Raw genomic sequence first — 16385 nt, 5'->3', positions numbered from 1 at the left:
AACCCAGTGTTTAGCGCTGCAAAAACGCCCGTGTGAACCAGCCCTTAGGCATCACCAGAGGGGATTCTTCAAATCTGCACTGGATAAACAAAACAAAAATGTTCTGTTGAGTTGTTAGGATTTTCTACCCCCAACTGGGTCAAATCAGATTATGGTGGTTGATAGGTATGTAAATTAGTGGCTGTACATAGAATTCATAGTAAAGGGGCCCATACACTCAGCCGATTTTCTGGCCGACCGATCGATCCCGATCGATCGATAGATCGATTGCAAATCGGTTGGCCAATCGACCGATCGATGGCCGATTTCGATCGATTTCGATGGATTTCCATCTAACAGGCAGGGTGGAAAATTTAGGTCGATCTGATGAGATTGCTTAACAGTTTGCATTGGCCTTAATGGAAATCTGATGGCAAAAAAATGCCATCAGATCGAATTTCAATAGATTTCAAACTGAAATCTATTGGAATTCTATCCTGGTAAAAAATGTTCTAAAAACGCATCAGATAGATCATCAGATGCATTTCTTATCTATCTGCTGCCAATCTGACGAGTGTATGGGTACCTTAAGAATTAAACAAATAAATAAACCCAGGACAGGACATCTTGGGTTAATGAAAACTGTCAGTGCCAGCATGAGACTGCAATCACACAACTACTAATTTACTAACCTTTTAGCAATTCCCGCCAGGTTATTATATGATCAAGACTTCTTTTACCGAATCAAAGCAGATAGTTTTTAAAAAATATAATTTCACCTTTCGCGGACCGACGCAAGTAAATCCTACCCCACACTTGTGGCTGCTCTAGGCTGATGCGGCGTTTCCACTCCCGACTCGATCATGCTCACCGGAGAGGGGAGATTAAGATGTCATATGACAGCTGACATCTCCCCTCCCTGACCAGGAGCCATCGCATATGGCTCCTGGTCACGTGATTACTACAATCGTAGTGATCCCTGTTACTGATGTGGCGGTAGGGGGGGGGAAATAAGAGGATCAACTCACCTTTGGCACTCTCTTCCGATCTGGCCGGCTTCACCGCTTGCTCCGACGTAAGTGCCGGGTCCCAGCTTGATGACATCATCAACCCGTGATCCAGAACTTAGCGTCAGTACGAGCGGGGATGCCGGCCAGAGCGGAGGGGTCCACAGCGGCTCAACGCTGGAGCCTGGGAGGTTAGTAAATGCAGCTGGCTACAGGGGGGACATCTGGATACCATGCCCAGCTACCAAAAGTGGGGTTTCGGCTGCCTGACCCCCGGAACACACCTCTCCCCCTTCCCGGCATGCAAAATCGCCTGGTCCTTAAGAGGGGTTAGGGAGCTGGCCCCCAAATGGTTAAAGAGTAACTGAGGCAAAATAAAGATGATGATATAATAAATTGGTTGTGTAGTACGGATAATTCCTAGAACAATAGTACCATAGAAAATATTCTGATATTTTTATTTTCAGTTATATAGTGTTTTTATAGCATTGCATCATTCTCTAATATTTTCAGTTTACACACTACTCAGCATTCTAAATGATTTTACAGAGCAGCCCAGTGAACTATTGACCTGTCCTCTGGAGGGAGAAAAAGAAAATACAGTGACTGACAGTTGAGATAACAAGCTTCAGAAGACAGAGATCTCTGCGACTTGATCTTTGGAGACGATAGGTGAGGCTCAAGCTTTTGAATATATGGAGGTCCTCATAGCTTCGAGCAATATAGAGATAGCTGTTATCTGAAGAGCATAAACAGACAGAAGAGTCAAAGCCAGATTACTGAAGCACACCTTTTGAAAGTTCAGAACCAGGGGGTGTCGCAGCTACAACACATGCTTTGTCCCACCCACACCCCTCCTCCATCAGGCTATGCACAATGTTCTGTGCACGCACTGTTGAAATTATTTCTAAACCACACATGCCCAGAACACTCCTGTGTATGGCTTCCATGCACAGTCGCTCGGAGCACAATCAAGGAGGATTGCAGTCGGGTCAGAGCAAGCACCGTAGCGGCGACCAAGCCGAATCGTAGCTTTGAAGAACTGGGCCCACAGCAGCACTATGGAGGGGAGGACAAAGATACTGACGGGCCACTTAGATTATGGGGAGCTGGAAGAAGCCTCAGATATGGTCAATTCTTGTTTTTCTAAGTACAGAAGGGCTTTTTTAATACCATGTAACAATTCCATTACTCTTCATTATAGAAATTAAATATAAATGTACGCCCAACATTGCTTAGAAAAACCTCTCAGCCAGCCTTTTTTTACAGGCTGCAGTATCTAATTTGATATCTGCACTAGCCCTGTATTGTCTTCTCTTCTAAAGTGTTACATTCATGCTCAACTTAGTTGGTCCTGAAACAAGAGGGCATCAGCCACTTTGTTCACTGTTTGCACTTCTGCAGCAGCGCATTGGAAGATCACCACATGAAACCTTAGACTCCATTCACAGTGGTGCATTGCGGTGTGGTGTAATGGCCACAGTGTAACGTAGCTTACAGCACTGCAGTGCTCCACCTATGTGACATTCACAGTGCGTAGGATGCATTGCCGTGTAACGGCTTGCGGTATGGTACCACACAGGATGCAGTGTGTTCCCTGTAAATGCACACATTAACAGTAGAAGTGAATACTTTACTGTACCTAATACAACACAGCTGTAACTAGTGGTGTAGCAATAGGGGTGCATAGGTTGCGACCACACCGGGGCTTTTTGACCAGAGGGGCCCCAAGCCCCCCCCCCCCTCCCCTCCTTAACTGCAGAATTAGCTCTTTGTTGGTCATGGTCCTGTGCTGTGCTGGAATTAATAACTTCTATAGGTACTTTGAATAGTTGTAATCATTAACAAACTGTTCCCCATCCCCTTCTTGCACCTCTGTCACTGTGGTTGTCCTTAGTAGGTTTTGATGTGCCGTATCAATTGTTATGTATAGAGTGCTTGGGGAGCCCCAATGTAAAACTTGTACTTGGGACCGTAGCTCCGTAGGTATGCCACTGGCCGTAACGTTTTGATTCCGTTGTGTTCCACTGTGAACATGGCATGCATTTTCTGCACATCATGTTTGTCTGTATGTGAAAATACACAGAACTAATGTAATTGATAGTGAAAATGCATGCAGTGCTTCACTGCTGCCAGTTGTTTTACTGCATGGGAAAAAGGCATTCAAGTGTGCTCTAGTCCAGAGTTCCCCAACCCTGTCCTCAAGGCCCACCAACAGTGCATGTTTTGCAGAAAACCACAAACAACCACAGGTGAGGTAATTAGTGTCACAGCAGAGCTGATTATCCACCTCTGTGGATGTCCACAAAACATGCACTGTTGGTTGGCCTTGAGTACAGGGTTGGGGAACACTGCTCTAGTCCATTGATATAACATGGTTTTCGGTTTTCTATTGCATAAAAGGCACAAAAAAAACAGACAAGTGTGCTCTCAATCTCAGCCTTAGGGCCGGTTCACATTAGGTGCTTGCCCGCTGCTTCCCAGTGATCTCGTTCGGGTCCACGATCGCGATTCATCATGGGCAAAATCTTGTGATTCATGGTTGTGACTCCCGTTCAATAGAACGAGAATCACAGCACAATCGCCCCAAAGACGCTGCATGCAGCATGTTTGTGATTGATCAAAATAGCAAACACTGCGGTGTGAATGTATTCATAGGGATACATTATTAGTACCAGCACTTTGCTGATCGCCGACAACCAGCAAAGTGCTGAAAAAGTGCCAAGTGTGAACCAGCCCTTACTGTTGTATCAGTTGACTGTGCATTGATCATAATAATGGTTGAGGCATTGATATATGGGCCTATGATCGGAGTTCTGTTGAGCAGTAGAACACAATGTTACGCTTAAATGAAAACTACACTTTTGCCATAAAATTTCCATAGCTATAGATGTGGGTGGCACAAGTCTTGTTGGAATGTTATTTTATTAAAATTATCTTTGTATTTCAATCCGTAGCCAGCTAAGCTCAAATAGTTCTTATTTGCAACCATGGCAACAGTACTCTGCGTAGTCTGTTTGGAAAAATGTCCCCAGTAGAGTGTTGTACCATGTTAGGCCTCGTTCACACTAGGGACTTTTCTGTGCGCTTTTCACAGCGCATTGCCCTGTGCATTCTGCAAGGTATTGATTTGCCCATGTAATTAATGTGCCTGGTTCACATCCATGCACTGCGCTGAGCATTGTTACAAAAATGTAGGGTTGCATGCATTTCTGTGCATTGAGCTGTAAAGCAATGCAAGTGAATGGGTGCGCTTTTTTAGTGCATAAAAGTGCATACAAGCACGTAGAAGTGCATGCGGTTTTTACCCCTAATTGAAAAAAAAAATACATTTACATATGAAAACAAAGCTTTTTTGACAACTGCTACTGCTACAATGAGCAAAACGGGCTTAAAAAACGTGCAGTGCAATGCACTGAAGCACACTAAAACGCACACAAGCACACGCATTTTTTAACATGTGCTTGTACACGTTTCTCAGCGCACCTAATGTGAACGAGGCCTTAGCCATTAGCAAAAAGCAAGAAGTTTTAAATCAGGATATTATTTATTGGCTAACTTGGTAGAAATAGAGTAAGCTTTTGGCTGATGAGCTTTCTTTAGACTCGGTTCTGAGCTTTGGATTTCCTTCAAAGATTTTACATTTTAGAATTTGCCTTAACTATTGTGAAAACCCTCTTTCTACACAGGTGGTAAAATCTATTTTCTTCCATGCATAGATCATGTATTCATGTCCTTGTACAGGCCTAGAGATAAAGAGTTATTTTTCCACGCTTTTATATTGCCCTTGGATGTCTGGATGTACAGTTTTTTTTCCCCAGGAAAATGTTTAAGCTTTAAAAATTACAGCCAAATGTCTGACACAACCATGCCAGATGTTTCACAGAAAAACATATTACAGCGGTACATTCAGAAACTATTTCAGTTAAGTTGGAAATTCGAACAATACTAAAATATGTATGATCATTGCAACACCATTATTATTATTATTATTTATTGTATTTATAAAGTGCCGACATACAGTATTACATAGCACTGGACAATAAATATATAGAATGATACAAGAATGACAGATGTAACAAGGTTATACAACATAGAACAAAAAGTTATATATATTTTTTTACAGTCTTTCCCCAAAAGAAGATTGTGATGCAGTAAATAGTTTTTTTTCAGAAAGGGTAAGTCTAGGCCTGTAATTTTATGAGACCAGGAATGCAATTCTTGTCAGAATAGATGGATTGTAGGGCATCCCCAACACAAGTGGTCAAACCAACCCACATCTGCATTGCATTTTTGGAATCTGGAAAGAGTCTGTGCAGTCTTCCTGGGATGTTATACCAATGAGAAAGGATCTTAAAGTTTGTCTCCTGTATACTCAAACTGAAAGAACCCTGTAATGTGTAAGTTTCCCATTCCAAAGAGATCCTTTCATGGGATCTTGCATCTTCCCATTTCTTTATTTAAGGCCCTTTTCCACCAGCGCGTTTGCGCTGGCTGAATCGCAAAGTCGCAAACCGCTAGCGATTTTACAATCGCTACGGTTTGCTTTTTAACATAGGAATCGCGGTAGGTCATTTCCACTACCGCGATTCGTTTTTTACCCGAACGCGCGGCGGAGCGATATTTGCCGCGATTCTGCTATGCAGTGCATAGCATAGCAAAATCGCGGCCGCAAAACGTCGGGGAATCGCCGGTTTTGCGATTCAGCAATCGCTAGCGTTCAGCAGGTGGAAAAGGGCCCTTACTGTAGTTTATGTCAGACAGGGAGTTAGTTGGGATTAGCCAGGAGTCGATTTATAGATGTTAATCAGGTTTGCTGAGTCCAGTTAAGGTCCATACAGACGCCGGACTGGAGGCAACTCCCGCTGGGTGGGCGTTCCAGCGACAGTCTGGCGTGTGTACAGTCTGTCGGCGTGAAAATTTGGATGAGCCCCCCCACCCCCCTCGCTTTCTGAACAGGAAAACTGAGGACCAATGTGTTTTCCCCATGCTGATAAAAACACTTAGACTTAAAGGGAAGCTGAAGAGAGAGGTATATGGAGGCTGCCATGTTTATTTCCTTTTAAGCAATACCAGTTGCCTGGCAGCCCTGCTTATCCTCTGCCTCTAATCCTATTAGCCATAGCCCCTGAACAAGCATGCAGCAGATCAGGTGTTTCAGACTTCAAAGTCAGATCTGACAAGACTAGCTGCATGCTTGTTTCTGGTGTTATTCAGATACTACTGCAGAGAAATAGACCAGCTGGGCTGCCAGACAACTGGTATTGATTAAAAGGAAATAAACCTGGCAGTCTCCATATACCTCTCTCTTCAGTTCCCCTTTAAAAGAAACGTCAGGCAATCTATGCTACCCCTAGATTTACTTACCCAGGACTTCCTCCAGCCCCTTGCAGCCGACAAGTCCTCCCTGTTCCCAGTACATACATACACACACAGACTTATTATTTTACTACATGAGAGCACATGCTATATGGAGGAACAACAATGACATGCTGAACATAAGATATAGTATTCAATGTAACATTGGCAAAACATTCAGAATGTCACTGATTGATACTGTTATTATGGGATCTTATGAGACAACAAGCTCTCAATGAGGCAGTGACAGTCAGACATCAATCTCCACTCCATTGTGTTGTAAAAGTATTCAGAGGCCATAAAGTCATTAGCCTGTGTGTGATAAGAATCTAGGACCAAGCTTTGCTGAAAGGGAAAGTCTACAAACAAAGGAGTCACATTTTGAAAAAAAAAGTTGTAAAGTCTTTCTCAAGTGTTTAGAACTTTGCTGCAGTGAGAGACAGATGTTTTTTTACGAACTGTAGGGAGCAGGGACAGTGTACAAATTCCAAAGTGTGTGTGAGTCCTTATCTGTGTGGTGGACACATGCAGTCAATATAACAATGCTGTGAGAGCAGAATACGTTTTTTTTCCTCCATGCCCTTAGTTGTCAGTCTCTCAAACTTTTCCCCCCACGGGCCCCCTGTGGCGTCTGGGCCCCCTTGCGGAGGCATCTCTTGCAGGGTCTATTGTTACGCCCCTGACTACTCCCAAGGTGTACATTTAATAAAGATTACGGTAAAAAGGGCGTGAGATTATGCCAAAAGTAGAATATCAGTAATTTTACCTATATTCTACTATTCCCGACAGCAAACTATTGGTAATTATACCAATATTCTACTACCCCCCACTGTTACCTGATACTCACACTAACCTTCTCCTACCTACCGCTAAAGGCTCAGACTTACTATGCGGTTTTACCACGATTTTTCTGTGATTTTTTTGAGCGATGAACGTTTATCTTATGATGTGGGTATAGGTGCGCAATTACACAAACAACGTTTGGCGGCATGCAGCAACAATGAACATCACGCTGGATGGGATCTTTAAGATACCCGACGACTCCCGTGCAAAGTACCACGATCAATTGACCTCTTATTCATGCCCGTTGTGTACATTCACGTGACATCGTGTGTCCCGCGAGTATGAGGATGGATCGGGGAACCACGTTCGTAGGGAGGCATTGCTGTGAGATTCCCTGATCGATCGTTAGGAAAATATTTAGCTTTACAATAACCTGCCCCCAATATATGCCTAACACTAACCCAGATTACCTGTGCCTAACACTAACCTGCCCCTAATACTGTATATGCCTAACACTAACCCAGCTTACTTATGCCTAACACTAACCTCTCCCTGTATATGCCTAACACTAACCCAGCTTACCTATGCCAGTGATCTGCAAACTTGACTCTCCAGCTGCTAAGGAACTACAAGTCCTGCAATGCATTGCAGGAGACTGACAGCCGCAGTCATGATTCATAAAGGCAAATGCATTGTGGGACTTTTAGTTCCTTAACAGCTGGAGAGGCAAGTTTGCAGATCACTGACCTATGTCTAACACTAACCTGCACCCGATATATATGCCTAACACTAACCTGCACCCGATATATATGCCTAACACTAACCTCCCCCTATATATGCGTCCTACTGGACACATATGCAAAAAAGCTAGAAATGTATTTGAAAATTTTATTTTCCCCTTTTTATTATTTAATATGTCGAGACCACATCCTGAAGAACTTTTTAGCAGGGCCATTTCATTACAGGTCCTGGTTCTGTTTCTTGAGAACTACAAATAAAATTCAGTTTGAAGCTAAAACAGAGCAAGCATAAATCATGTTAGAAAATATTTATTCACACTTGTGAATATTTTTTCAGTCTCCTGTACTTTTGTATCTGTACAGCCGCGGCGTGAGAAGGAGAGCATGCTACACTGACATCTGCATGCGTTGTGTGTTCAGCTTCCAGCAAAATGATTCAGTCACTCGACATCTCGCCCAAAGTGTGATACTAATCTGTGTTTCTGGCAAATAAAACACAGATCAATCACTATTTACTTCCCAGTGCCCAGGACACTTTCCACATTACATCTGGAAAATATTTTGCTTGGCACGAGTCCATTTTAATACCAACTGCATTACATTAACATCCAGGTCTCTGCAAAGTCAATTTTTTTTCACAAACTGCCCAACAACATGTCAACACGCGGGAGATCTGGCTCAAGCTATTGCCTAGCAAAGAAAAACTGTCAGTGGCTGTTAGTGTCAGATCTCCCCTCTAAACTATTATTTTTGTTTTGGATGGAAAAAATAGAAAAAAAAAAAAAAAGAGATTTACAAAATGTAAACCTCGATTGTAAAGCCCTGCAGAATGCCATATACAAGAGATTTTGATACAATTGTTTAAAAAACATTCACAAAGGAATTCAAATCGTCTGGATGTTTTAAAATTATGTATTTGATTCAACTTGCTTAATTTTTCTGGTTGTCAAAAAAAAAAAAAAAAAAGAAGGATCAAATGTGATCTAAAACAAAGCCAGTTAATTGACGTATTTAAAAAACGGATGCCTATTGTATACATGGGGAGTTGTGCAGATGCTTACCACACTTCTTGTGCTCCTGCGTAACCCCCCTATTTTCCAGTAATTGGCCCCTTTCTTTACTTCCTGGTCGGTGCCCTCCTACACTGCGCATGCGCAGTATGCAGTGGCGTAGCTAAGGAGCTGTGGGCCCCAATGCAAGTTTTACAATGGGGCCCCCCAAGCACCCTATACATAACAATTGATACGGCGCACCAAAACCTGCCAATGGCAACTACAGTGTCAGAGGTGTAAAAAGGGAATGGGGAACAGTTTGTTAATGATTACCACTATTCAAAGCATCTATAGGTGTGATTATTACCAGCACAGGACCAATAGAGAGCTAATACTGTAGTTGAGGGAGGGCCCTTCGGGGCCCCTCTGGCCCAAGGGCCCCGATGCGGTCGCTACCTCTGCACCCCCTATTGCTACGCCCCTGGCAGTATGTCCGCTTGGGGACCTTGTGACTGCACTCCCTGGCGACCCCATATGATGTAAGCGCGCACCAATCAAATATACTGTGAAAGTGCAGCATAGCCAATCTAGCCAATGACCTTGCTGACCAGGAAGTAAAGAATGCAGCCAATTTCTGGAGATCGGAGGGTTATGCTAGGGGCTGGGCACGCGAGGTGCGGTAAGCATCTGCACAACTACCCACACACAGTAGGCATCCTTTTATAATTTACCACTGAGGTATCCTTTAACATTGCAATCCAGTTTTGCATGGATGGGATCGTTTTACAAGATTTGAAGTGTCATGGAACAACTAAAATTGAAATGAGTGTAGTTATCACTGCTATGGCACATTAGTAGCTACTATATCCCCTCTTGTCAGGGCATCATTTTGTACAGTGGCCCATTTCCACTGCGTGCGAATTCACATTGCAAAAATTCGCATTAGTACTGAACCATGTGCAATGTCAATGGAATAGCTTCCACTGAATGTTTTTTTTGTTTGTTTTTGTAGTCCGTTCTAATAAGGAAGCCTATTTTCATATTTGCACACCACGCATCTGCTTCACATGTAATAATTGTCAATTACGCTAGATGCATGTGAACATTTGCATATGGGAAACCGCATAAAAAATGTAATATCCTTGTGGAAACGGGGCCATAGGGTCAGGCTCAGGTGTGTTGCTAGGAAAGATCAGGGCACCTGTGAGCACCAATGGAGAAGCAATTATCATGGCAAAATGTGGTCATGGTCATGGAATCACTATGGGTGTGGCCAAACATTGTATGTGAACCTAGCAAAAAGGAATGGTACTAGAAATCAATTGTACCATTCTTCCTAAACAAAAATATGAAGTGAATATAAATTAATACAAATTGGTGAATTAAGCATGAATCCACCTTGATGCATTGCTGAAAGATCTTTCAGTTTTGATGCAGTCAGCTGCTCCACTGATACATTCAACACAGTATTCATGTTAAGTCCCTTGATGCTGAATATTGCTGCATTACACTGTTTTGCCCATTTGTTTACACTCTAGTATCGGTAAAATGCCTTTTTGAATTTTGGTTCAGTGATCTCCTCAACATGACCCTAAAATGTGCAGAATGCAAGATTTATTTGCAGATGAAACATCTAAATTGAGATTAACCCTTCCAGCTTCTAAAAAAGGCAATTAGATGACTTTCTCACTTAAAGGCAAGGTTGTCATTAAAATGCAAGCGGAGATGCCCATTACATGCACAAAAACGAGACTGTTTCATCTACAGCATGTTGTCTAAACAGTGCACAGATCCTCAACACAGGTTCACATTCAATGTATCCATGACAACCTCCTCAGGTGGGGAGAGAGCACTTTGCATTCTGCTGCTTTATTATTTCTTCCTTTTTACTACAGAGTTAAGCATTGCATTCAGCCCCTGCTTTGTTGTAAAGAGGGTCACATTGCAGATAACTTGTTTCCAAAACCTGTGGTAACAAGAGAAATACTGTGACCCAGAACGCCAGGCTTAATTTACCAAGGTTATTAAAGATGGAGACTGTCAGTGCACATGAGCAATTCTGCAAACACATTTTATGAAAAAGTGGAACTCTGCCCACTATTATTCGCCAGGGTGGAGGTATAGGACTGAAGGTGTGTGTGATACATGCCTGTCAAGTGTAGGATCAGCTTGCTTTTCCTGGCAGATCCACGTGTTTGCACCACACTGCAAGTTTGTGGCTGACCAATGCACAGGAGCAGCTGACGGCCAGTGAATGCACTTCTTGCAGCTGCCTGTCGGAAAGAGGTCTAAGCAGCGGCACAATAATAGTCTCTGCAATGGGGAAGGTGGGGTGGGGGGGATAAGAGTGGCTATGGAGACCCGCTCCTCCCTCACCCACTAGTGCAGAGTAACACAGGGAGTGTGGTTATATTTACCAGGTCCAATCTGCCTCTGGTCTCCTCTTCTTGCAGGGAGTCCTGCACTGTATGCCGACATTACGCATCAAGAGCCAGAGGATGTCAGCATAGATCGATGGGCTACCATCAAGAAGAGACAGCACGTACTTGTTAAATATAACAGCACTACCAGCGTTACTCTGCAAGGGGGGGGGGGGGGGGGGGTGTTAATTGTCTGGGCCCCTCAATCTTGCATACACCCCTTTGGCCTAAAGCTCCTTAGCCTGTTGCGATGGACAATATAATCATATCACAATGCAATGAAACAATATTTCTGTGGTGCATTCACATCGGCAGGGCGGTGTCCCTACTTCCGTTGGGATAACGCATAGGTTGCATTTACGCTGCAGTGAAGTATACTTTCAATGCAGTGTCTGCTTCACATTGCACTCAGATTGCGGTGCGACTTTCGCCACCATTTTGCTGTAATTTTTTGGATCATGTGCAAAAATGCCAACCTTAGGACCGGGGCCAACTGCAGCACTCGCTGACAATCACCAAAGCACTGCAACAGTGGACCCCTATGTGAGTAGATCCCTTGCAGAATGCACTGAATGCAGGACAGCCAGGCAACTGGTATTGTTGAACAGGAAATAAACTTGGCAGCCTCTATCTCACTTCAGGTGGGTCTCGAGCTTACGGGCTTTCCAGATCTGTTTTTTCCTTTTTAAATACTGTGAAAACATGGGCTGTATACCAGACCATTGGAACTGTCCTACTAAAAATCACAAAACACAAGATAAAGCAGTTAGTCGATATAGAGAAGATACTGCATAGTGGTTTGCCATTGGGCCATCTGGGGCTGATACAGTGGGATGCGAAAGTTTGGGCAACCTGGTTAATCGTCATGATTCTCCTGTATAAATCGTTGGTTGTTACGATAAAAAAATATCAGTTAAATATATCCTATAGGAGGCACACACAGTGATATTTGAGAAGTGAAATGACGTTTATTGGATTTACAGTAAGTGGTTCAGACTTATAAGTCTGATTTGACAAGACTAGCTGCATGCTTGTTTCTGGTTTTAATCAAATACTACTGCAGAGAAATAGACCAGCAGGGCTGCCAGGCAACTGGTATTGATTAAAAGGAAATAAACATGACAGCCTCCATATAACTCTCTTCAGTTCCCCTTTAACTCACACCACAGATATTCAATTATATTCAGGTCTGGGGATTGAGATGGCCATTCCAAAACGTACTTGTTCCTCTGCATGAATGCCTTAGTGGATTTTGAGCAGTGTTTAGGTTCATTATCTTCTTGAAAGATCCAACCCCGGCGCAGCTTCAGCTTTGTCACCGATGCCTGGACACTGGTCTCCAGAATCTGCTGATGCTGAGTGGAATCCATGCGTCCCTCAACTTTGACAAGATTCCCAATCCCTGCACTGGCCACACAGCCCCACAGCATGATGAAACCACCACTATATTTTACTGTAGGTGGCAGGTGTTTTTCTTGGAATGCTGTGTTTTTCCTCCATGCATAACATCCCTTGTTATGCCCAAATAACTCAATTTTGACCCCCTTAACTACTCTTTCTCTTAATTGGATTCACCTGTGTATGTAGGTCAGGGGTCGCAGAGTTTACCTAGCCAATTTGAGTTCTAAAAGTTTTGGAATCAATAAAATGACAATAGTGCCCAAATTTATGCACCTGCCTAATTTTATTTAAACAATTATTGCGCACTTTCTAGAAATCCAATAAACTTAATTTCACTTCTCAAATATCACTGTGAGTGTCTCCTATATGATATATTTAACTGACGTTTTTTATCGTAGCAACCAACGATTTATACAGAAAAATCATGACGATTAACAAGGTTGCCCAAATTTTTACAAAAGACTCGCTGATACAAATGTCCCGAAAATGGCTTTCTGATTCTGTGGTAACAAGTCAAAACTTTTTTTTTTTCAAAAAGACCTTGTCGTTTGAGAAAATCGATTTTAAAAATTCAAAAGAAAAAAATATTTTTTATACCCAGTAAAATGACATGTTGCTGCGATACACTATACTATTAAGAGAGTTCTGCATACATATTTTATACATTTTAAAGCAAACTTGTGATCCAGTGCTGGGACTGTCTGGAAGTTTGCGCACATGCTCCTGTCCATAATTAGCGCAACCGCACTGCACAGTACCTCGGAGCCATTCAGGCTTGGCTTTTCCCGCTAAATAAACAAACAAGGGAGAAGGCACACAACAGGCTTTTCAACTTGCGTTTATCTATACACAACATGTTTCGGGGTAACCCCCTTTAGGGGGGTTAGCCCAAAACATGTTGAGTATTTGCTAAAGTTTAGATAAACGCAAGTTGAAAAGCCTGTTGTGTGCCTTCTCCCTTGTTTATTGGATTACTTGAAGTGGATTGGTGACCCACTGGAGGATCAAGCACCAGCGACTCAGGATAACCTAACCTGAGCAGCTTCCCGTTGGTTACAACTGTCTTTTTCCACTAAACTTGAGCTACTCCATGCAGTTGCACAGGCACGAGGTCGTCTGTGTTGTGCGGCCGCTTCTGTTCATGGATAGAATTGCAGTTACAAACCTCCTAAAGGCTCATACACACATCAGACTATGGTCTTTGGAAAATGAAAGATCACAGACCAATCTTACCACCCTTTATGTAGTATGAGAGCCATACTCTACACAGTCTTTTCTATGGAGCTGAACTCCACATCAGAAAAAAATCTTTGCAAGATGCTGCACACACAGATGCTGTACAGACACAAAAGATCTGTATCTGCAAAAGATCTGTTCCTGACAAAAATCCATTCCTGCAAATTGCAATGATAGTCTATGAGATCTGCAGATCACCATACACACATGATTTAACTGACATTCATCTGCAGATCAAGCAATCATCCGCAGATCTGAAAATACATCCTGGTGGATCTGATCTGCAGATGAATGTCAGTTAAAATCATGTGTGTATGATGATCTGCAGATCTCATAGACTATCATTGCAATTTGCAGGAATGGATTTTTGGCAGGAACAGATCTTTTGCAGATACAGATCGTTTGTGTCTGTACAGCATCTGTGTGTGCAGCACATGGTCTATGGTCTGATGTGTGTATGTGGCCAAAGGGTCCCAGCACTGGATCAGTGGTCTCAAAGAACACGTGGGAAGCCTCTGGAGGATCCAGAAGCTTTCCTCTATCGAGGCAAGTATGTGACTATTTTTAAAGTCACAGGTTTGCTTTGAAATGTATAAAATATTTGTTTTAGTTGCCTCACCTTTTTATGCAATCGTTCTGTTCACCCCATTTAATTAAAGCTGAATGTCTGCATGTCAACTGCAACTGAGTGGTTTCATTTAAAATTCACTACAGTACTGTACAGAACAAAAATTAGGAAAAAAAAGTTGTCTCTGCCCAAATATTTATTCATCTATTTGACAGAGTTCAAAAAACATTTTTTCTTAAATTTTTTTTCAATAGGACTTTTTAAAAATTGTATTTGCCTTGTTCCTAATTGTTATTTTACATGAATGTGTTTTTGCAATTTATGCACAAAATAGTTTACAATGGCCGAGTTCATAATTTTGGAATAATAAGGTGAAATCTTAAGAATGGTTACGTGAAATACAATTTCAATTTTTTTCTACAATTCAGTTTTTGTTTTTTCACTGAGCCACGGTCTGTTGAACACCAAATAAAAGGTTATCATATTGTGATCACCATTTCTCAAATGTTCTTGAACCTGGACATTTAATACATTACCTGGTCTATTTTAAATTACCAAATCTAGCAGCACATTCCCCCTAGTTGGTTCAGTGACTACTTCAGTCCAGCAATGGTCTTGCAGTGCTTCTGGAAATCTGTGACTTTTAGTAGAATGAGTTGCTTCAAAATCCCGTTTGATGGCTGGATAGTTGATGTTACTCATATTTATGACCTAATTTTTACTTGCAGCTTTTCTAATCTGCTGCAGTAATTGAAGTTCTGCAGTATCATTTTTTTGCAGTATCCTTGATAAGCTATGGCTTACAGCACACCCTAATAAGCAATTGGCAACTTATTTCCACCCAGACAGACTTGACATCTTCACCCATTTCTTCATTCATGGCAGCTGCAAACAGAATTTTTAAAGTCAAATTGAAGTAAACAAGTCTGATAATTAAGGAAACCTAAACCGAGAGGAATATGGATGTTTCCTTTTAAACAATACCAGTTACCTGGCAGTCCTGCGGATCTTTTTGGCTGCAATAGCAGCTGAATCACAGACCTGAAACAAGCATGCAGCTAATCCAGTCTGACTTCAATCAGAGCATCTGATCTGCATTCTTGTTGAGGGGCTGTGGCTAAAAGTAATAGAGACACAGGATCAGCAGGAGAGCCAGGCAACAGGTATTATTTTAAAAGGAACAATCTATATCCTTCTCAGTTTAGGTTCCCTTTAGTACTGGGGGGGTGGAAGCTCCCAAAGATAGGTAATGTGCTGAAACAAAAAAATAATAAGGTGGAGGGAGGTGTCTTTACCACTCCAGATAGAAGAACCCAAACCACGGGGTTAACGTAAAGAAAATTAAATTTATTCAGCACGATTAAAAGTACGTGTTTCACGGGTCTCTGCCTGCTTCTTCAGGTCAATACGTCACAAGCATGGACGCCAGAAATTATACTGTCAAAGTCTGATACTTAGCTTTGGAGAGGAAAGGCTCTGGATCCTTCCCTGTCCTCTCTCGGTCCCCTCTTTCCATAGCTGTCACCCCCGTTGTATGTCTTTGACCAACTGGTCGAATACACCTTTGAGGCTCCTCGGAAGGCTTTAGGAGCATGTGGGTCTCCGAGCGCTCCTGAATACAGGTGGCTCTGAGCATGTGCGAGCATGCACTAGCTCATGCAGATACAGTACAGAGTCTGCCATCTTCAGACTTCACTCTGGGACACGAGCGCTCCTGAAGCCTTCTGTGGGCTCCTGGAGCCGACCTAACATCACCGGGGGAGCGAAAGCACGGAAAGGTGAGAGGGAAAGCACAATAGGATCCAGAGCCTTCCCTCTCCATAGGCAAGTGTCAGACTTTGCTTTATCTCTACGGATTTGCTTTAACAAAGAGCTCTTCTGTTTGCTCTAGTGTTTCCAAA

Source organism: Hyperolius riggenbachi, chromosome 8 (assembly GCF_040937935.1).
Source record: "Hyperolius riggenbachi isolate aHypRig1 chromosome 8, aHypRig1.pri, whole genome shotgun sequence".
NCBI lineage: Eukaryota > Metazoa > Chordata > Amphibia > Anura > Hyperoliidae > Hyperolius > Hyperolius riggenbachi.
Note: the sequence above shows the minus strand (reverse complement) of the source record.